Here is a 7,586-nt window from a genome sequence, read left to right as displayed (position 1 = left end):
TATCCGCTTCGGAAGATGAGACAATACCCCGCCCGCGCCCATCTCTACGCGCGTACGCGGATGGACGACGCTGCACGGTAAATATTTTTCAAACTAATTGTTACTGTTACTATTGTTCAGCGGAATTGCCAGTTGGTGGCATCAGATGCCTTTACCGCGCCGTCTATGTGAAGAGCGTCGTCTTTTGGAGTTGTGTGCAAGGAGAAAACTGATCTTTGTGCAGTCTACAACCTAAAAGCTAGAAAGCATGAAGTTAAGTCCTGCACCAACTTTTCGAACCCTCTATGCAGAATACCCTCTTCGAATGATTGTAATAAGTGTTGTTCCTTTTAATTACGCCTTCTAAAGGGCGGATTACACTTTGATTAGACTCATCCGAAAAACAAAATGTAATTAAAGAATAACGTGGGCGCTTTTGGTAGTTTTTTTGAGTTTTCTACTTGGATTTGTGCTTCGTAAGACGACAGAAGACCCAGTCAATCACGATGGAGAGAAAGAGGAAGGCAAAAGAATGGGTGAGCTCGTTTCATGCTATTGTTTTATTGTTAAATTGTAAGGACCTCATTTAAAACAAAGTTGATGTTATCCTAATCATCACTGCAATAATCGTAGAGGTTTCTAATTTAATTTTTTGAAGATTAAAAACCTATATTTACCTTTGAGGCACACTTTGTTTTATAGAAAATTCTGTAAGCATTTGTGGTGGGATTCTAATGCGTATTCCACTGTTGGGGCTTAGGATCTGGTGGAATTGGGGCTAATTTTGGAGCGAAATTCCGTTAATAATTATGTTATAAATATGGTAGGGACCCAGCCAACACACGATCGCATTTGCTGTTGAATAGGATGCTTAAGTGGAGGCGATATGCGTACGCTTTAAACGCGGTTAAATGAGAGCATGTACGCATATGGCCTCTACTTTAGCATCCTATTCTACATCACATACGACTTTGTGTTGGCTAGGGAGAGATGTTCAGGTGGGGCACTCGAAACACCCCGGAAATCTACGTTCCTGAAAATTTTCTTAGTATTTCGATTGTGAAATCACATTAACAATAGTATTTTTCAGGGTCTTATTTATATAATTATGGGATTCCACCAGTAACTTCTAATGGAATTAATTCAGATATCTTCGTAAAATCCTTGCAAAATTCTGTTAGGAATTCTTTTTGAAACTCCTGGAGAAGTTTCTTCACGGAAGAAAGTTTTCACAGAGAAGTTTTCCAAACAGTAGTTCTCCAGATAAAACCATTGGAGGATTTCCGAAAGGAACTCCTAGAGGAATTTTTACTAAAACTGTTGTAAAAATTCATGTAGAAATTCCTCAAGGAAGAATTTTGTAAGAAAGTCATAGATCTTCGTACAGAACTTTTGACATAATTTCATACGGATTTCTTTAAAAACTTCTGAAGGAATACTATAATAATCTACTGGAGGGTTTCCATTAGTAACACTCGAAAAATTTCAGAATGAATTTCCTGATGAATTCCAGATCAAGTATCTGTGGGAATTATAGAAGTACCCAGAAGAATTTCTTAGTGGAATCTGACTAGAATTACCTGAAGGAATTTTGGAAGAATTTCTTGTGTGATTACCATGAAGAATTCCTGCAGAAATCTTAGAAGGAATGCCTAGAGGAATCCAAGAAGTAATCCAAACAAAGAAATCCTGGAGGAAACCCCAAATGGAGTTCAGATTAATCTCAGAGAGAACTCCAGGAAAAACGGCGGGACAAATCTTATTGTGATCCCGAAAAGGTTTCCTGGATGAATTCCAAAAAGAATTTCTAGATAAACTCCAGAAATCCTCCTAAACAAATTTCGGCATTCGTGGAAGGTTTCTGGAAAGAATTTTTGAAGGCATCTCGTAAGTAATCTCAGAAAGAAATCTATGAAAAAATTGGTGGAGGAGACCCTGAAGAATCTCATGGACAGAAACCACAAACATCTTTTGAATAGATCCCAGAAGAAGATCTTGGTTGAACTCAGAAGAAAATCATGGTGGATTTCCAGGCAGAACTCCTGGAGGTATCCTGAAAAAAGGAACCACAGAAAGTTACTGGAAAAATCTCAACGAAGGAGTCCTCAAAGGGAAGAACCCAAAATGATCTTCTTGAGAAATCTAAGAAAAGTCTTCAAGGAATTCCAGGTCAACAGCCTAGAGGAATCACAGAATGACAAATTCTTAAAAGGAAGAACACCCATGGACGCTCCTTGAGTACATTCAGAAGAAACTTCTTAAGAAATATCTAATTCCCTCCAGGGATTTTTTCTCATTCCTCTTGGAATTCCTTCTCGAATCCCTCCACAAACTTCTTCCCACGATTCCTCTACTATCTCCTTTTGTAATTCCTCTAGCACCTCATTCCTCCTGCAATTCCTGTAGATACTTCTAGAATTCATCTGGATGTTCATTCTGAAACTCTCTCAGATGTTCCTGATGGAAATCCTTAAGGTGATTATTACTTTATGGAAATACTCCAGAAACTAAAAAAAAACCTAATTAATCCACCTAGCTGTGATGGTGCCTTCCTCGTGCCTTCGAAAAACCATCTTAACCAAACCTTAGTGACTTGTTAATGAATATCGCACTTTTTTCCATTTGACTTAAATCATGTTCATGGTACGAATAAGCATGTCGATTAACTGGCTTCTGTTTTCGGTGATATTCTTTAACATTATCATAGGCACCTAAAATTTGTCCATATGAAACGACGCGCGGAATGATAAAATTGTAACAAAGTATTTTTTTTTTCAATTGTATTAACGTGTAAGAAAACAGATTACTGCAGCGGTTTAGATATTTTATACGGTCCATCTTCGACCACTAGACTTTAACATAAAATACAAAAAGTCAGCTGCTCTTCAAATCCACGCAATACATATGAGAACATTTGATTCGTTATCTTGTATTTACCCTGAGGGGCTGTCCATTAATTACGTAAGGATGTATGGGGGAGGGCGGTGTATCTTTGAGAAATCGTACGTGCCATACACAATATTTGGAGTTTCATACAAAAAATCTTACAATGGGAGAGGGGGTGGGTCTTAAAATCACGAAATTTTCCTTACGTAATAAATGGACAGCCCCTTATACAGTATTAGAGCTTAATATTCCTCAAAACTGCCACCATCTTAGATAATATGTTCGTCATTTTTTTTTGTTAGTAAATCAAACCAAATTATCTTTGGTTTGTATGGTTTCAAAGCCCAAATTTCCATACAACTGCTGTCATCTTGAATTTTGGACCGCGTTTTTGGATGTTTTTGTCCCCATGCCAAATATATCCATGTTGCATTAACCTTAAATTCCTTTAATAAGCTTTCATCTCGAATTGTTGGTCAACATCTTGCACTTTGAGCCGCCAACTTCTGGTCATCATTTTCTAAACTCTGGGCATCTTCCTCTCACCATATATACCCAACCAAATGGCATGGTTTTAGATACTAAAACTCTTTATTACAACCGCCATCTTTAATTTTGTTCCGCCATCTTGGATTTTGGGTCGATATTTTGGATATATTGGTCGCCATTTTTAGACTCGGGACATTTTATTCATACGAAATGTAAACAAAATGCATGGTTTTAGAGGCAAAACTTTTTACTGCAGCCGCCTTTTTCAGTTTTGGGCCGCCATCTTAGATATTTTGGCTGCCATATTTGCACTCTGCACATTTTCTTCCTACCAAATATATCCACATTGCATGGTTTTTGAGCCCAAAACTCCATAAAAAAGCTGCCATCTCGAAATGTAGGCCGCCATTTTTGGTTTTGAACCGCCATCTTGAAAATTCTGGTCACCATTTCGGGACTCTGAACTATACCAAATAAACCCATATTGTATGGGTTTAGAACCTAAAATTCCTTAAAACAGCTGCCAACATGAATTTTGAGCCGCCATCTTGGATATTCTGGTCACCATTTCTGGACTCTGGACATTTTCTCCTTTGAAAATATACACATACTGCATGGCTTAAGAGCCTAAAACTCCTGAAAACAACCGCCATTTTTAATTTTGGGCTATCATCTTCTACACTCTGGTCGCCCTTTTTGGTTTCCAGATATCTTCTGTATACCAAATATACTCATATTACATGACTCAAGGGCCTAAAACTCTTTAAAGCAACCTCTATCTTGGATTTTGGGCCGTCATCTTGGATTTGGGCTGCCATCTTGAACATTCTGGTTCCCATTTTTTGGACTCTGGATATCTTCCCCATATAAAAATACTCGTATTGCATAGTTTTAGAGCCTTAAACTCCTTAATATAGCCGTCTCTTCTAGTTGTGTGCCGCCATCTTGGATTTTTGAGTGCGATCTTGTGGTTTCCATTGATTACATAGCGTAACAAAAAATAACTTTTTGTCTGTCTCAAGAGCAAACTTATGTGTCTCCGAAGGATTTTGGGCCGCTGAATCCAAATCCGGGCTCAGATTTGCTCTAACACGTCACAATTTTGAGCTATACCTCAATTTATAGGGCAAAATATGCGATTTTGGGCTTTTTGACTGCAAGCCATTAAGCTTGGAAATATTTTTTTAAGCAATCAAAAGGTTAACTGGTCAATTAACATCTAAACTAACGACTCATGCAAAATATATCGTTTTACCAAATTGAATTTGATAGTTTTAAGCGATTTATGTTAGGTACGATATTTCCCATACAAGTCACCCTCCAAAAGTTGCATGCAAGTTTTCATACTAACATAAAATGCTTAAATCTATCAAATTTGATTAGGTAAAACGAAATATTTTGCATTAGTCGTTAATTTAGATGTTAATTGACCAATTAACCTTTTGATTGCTTAAAAAAATATTTCCAAGCTTAATGGCTTGCAGTCAAAAAAGCCCAAAATCGTATATTTTGCCCTATAGATTGAGGTATAGCTCAAAATTGTGACGTGTTAGAACAAATCTGAGCCCGGATTCAGATTCAGCGGCCCAAAAACCTTCGGAGACACATAAGTTTGCTGTTGAGACAAAAAAATGTTGTGCTGTGTTATTTCCGCATAAAATTCGGCAACCATGCTTAAGTTTACAAAATTCGGCGCAATTTTATGTGTCGCATGATAGAATTTAATTCATTTTTATATATGACCAGTTCGGAAACGCCATGACCGATCCGCACTATTTTCAACAGCAAACAATGCGGTAAAATTCCGGTTCGATTAGTGCTAAAATCCGAAAAATCGGTCATTGAGAAATGCCTTAAACGTGAATGAACATTTTTTTTGCGCACAGACAAACATACATGCACACATACACATATCATCTCTATTTATCAAAATGAGTTGATTGGTATATGTGATTCGGCTCTTCGAGCTTTCTATCGAAAATTCGTTTTCAAGTAAACATATAGCCTTTCAGTTCACTTTGGTGTACGAGAAAGTTAAAAAGGGCATGAAAAGAGGAAATTGTGTGCTTAAATAATTCAGGGCTTCAATGAGGAAAGATAGTTTGCGAACAGGTCTTGCTACTGTGCATTTAAGATAGGACTTAGAAAATTTCCACGAAGTTCCCGGAAAGCCCACAAGGGGGGTTCAAAGGGGTTTCAGGGGGTTGTTTCGGGTGATTCCAGGAGCCTTCTAAGGCTGTTTCGACAAGTTTCGTAGGCGTTTCAATGGGACTATGGGGCGTCTCAATAGCATAACGGTTGTTTCAGGGATGAATCAAGAGAGCTTTGAAGGCTAGAGCTTTACAAGAAGTTTCAGGGGCGTTTCAAGGCATTTCAGAGAGGTTTCAGAAAGGTATTCGCGCTCCTAGAGGTTTCAGGGGTATTTCAGGAGGTTTCTGGTGTTATTAAGATACGTTTCAAGGGGTTTCAGGGGCATTTCAAATTGAATACAGGGAATTCAAGGTTGTTTTAATGAGATTATGGAGGTTTCAAGGACCTTTTGAAGCATTTCAAGGGCACTTCAAGAAGTTTTTAGAGCCGTTTCAGAGGATTTGCTGAATTTTTTTCAGTGTGTTCCAAGGGGCATCAGGGGCATTTCAAATGGCTATCCCCTCACCGATTCCTTTCTGAGACTCCTTTAAACTGAAAACCACCATAAAGCTCCATCATACGCCCCTGACACCTGCGTGGCACCAGGACACATCCCCTGAAACACCTCTGAAAAAAATGCTGAGAGCTCCTGAAATGTTTCTGAAAACCACCATGATTCCCCCTAAAGCTCTCTTAAACACCGTTGAAACCCCCTGAAACGCTTTTGACACCCAGAGACCCCCTGAAACGCCCCTGAGACTTCAGTGTATCAAAATGGAACCCCTAAAACGCCCCTGAGGTACCCTAACATGTTCTAAGACTCTCCTGGAACGCCCCTGAGGCCCTCTGGAATTCCCCTGGAACCCTCTGGAACCCTCTGAGACCCCTTGAAGCGCTTCTGAAGGCTCCTGGAATCCCTTGAGACCACATGATATGCCCAGAGATCCCTTGAAGCACGCTTGAGACCCTCTGAGACCACTTGAAACCCCATGTGGGGACCCGCAGACCCTTCAACCTTTTGGAGCCGGAAGGGTCATACATGACCCCAACATAGAAACGGCTGTATAAATTCACACATTTAATGAAAACAGAACACTGTCTTCAATAAACTTGTTGTAATTTGAGTCTTCTATTAAGGATAAATGGGAATATTTGTATTTGACACTTTATTGAAAACTTAGAACATCCTGAATACCGTGAAGTTTGGAGAAACGAAATAATTGACATACCAGTTGTTCTAAAAGTTGAATTTGGATATGTGTTACGCTTATATGTATTCATTTAACCTTCGTCAAGAATATTAAATGATGTTTTATATTCTTGGATGTTCTAGGTGTTTCAACTGTCCTTAAGTCAAGTCCTTCAAATGTACAAGAATAATTTCACATAGCATCTCAATAAACGATAGCATTGCAGGATTCTGAGAGAATCCCTTTAAGGATTCTGAAATAATTCCTAACAGAATTCTGAGAGAATCCTTCCCAGGATTCTGACAAAATTTCTCGCAGAATTCTGAGAGAATCGCTCTCCGGATTCTGAAAGAATCACTCTCAACATTCAGAGAAAATCCCTGTCAGGATTCTGAGAGAACCCCTGTCAGGATTCAAATTGTTCGTGTTTCAAATGTCGAGGTATATAAGTTCCAGCAACGATCATTGTTGGGCTCTTCTGCAGCTTGCATATTGTCTGTTACCAGACCTGTGAGCAGCAGACCATGAACACACTAAAGATAAGTTGCCTATTAGGCATCATAATATGATATATAGTATATTTTACTATACACATTAGGAAGCGTTGAAGTAATCTTCATGGGGTATTTAAAAGGGGTGGAAGATGTTACAAGACGTTCCACAAAGTTCAGGAAGGTCGGAGGTCTCAGGAAGCTCCAGCAGAATTCAGGGTGTTTCAGAGAGGTTTCAGTGCGTTGCAATGCGTTCCAAGCCGTTTTAGAGGATTTCAAGTGGCGTTTCACGATACTTTGGGAGGAGTGGTTTCCGAAGGTTTCAGGATGATTTCAGAGGTTTTTTCCAGCCGTTTAAAGCCGTTTCAAGATGTTCCAGTTGGGCTTGGGGGTACCAAGGACTTTCTGAGGGCCCCTGTTC

This window comes from Aedes albopictus, chromosome 1 (assembly GCF_035046485.1).
Source record: "Aedes albopictus strain Foshan chromosome 1, AalbF5, whole genome shotgun sequence".
Lineage (NCBI taxonomy): Eukaryota > Metazoa > Arthropoda > Insecta > Diptera > Culicidae > Aedes > Aedes albopictus.
The sequence above is the reverse complement of the archived record's forward strand: the minus strand, read 5'-3'. Positions refer to the sequence as shown.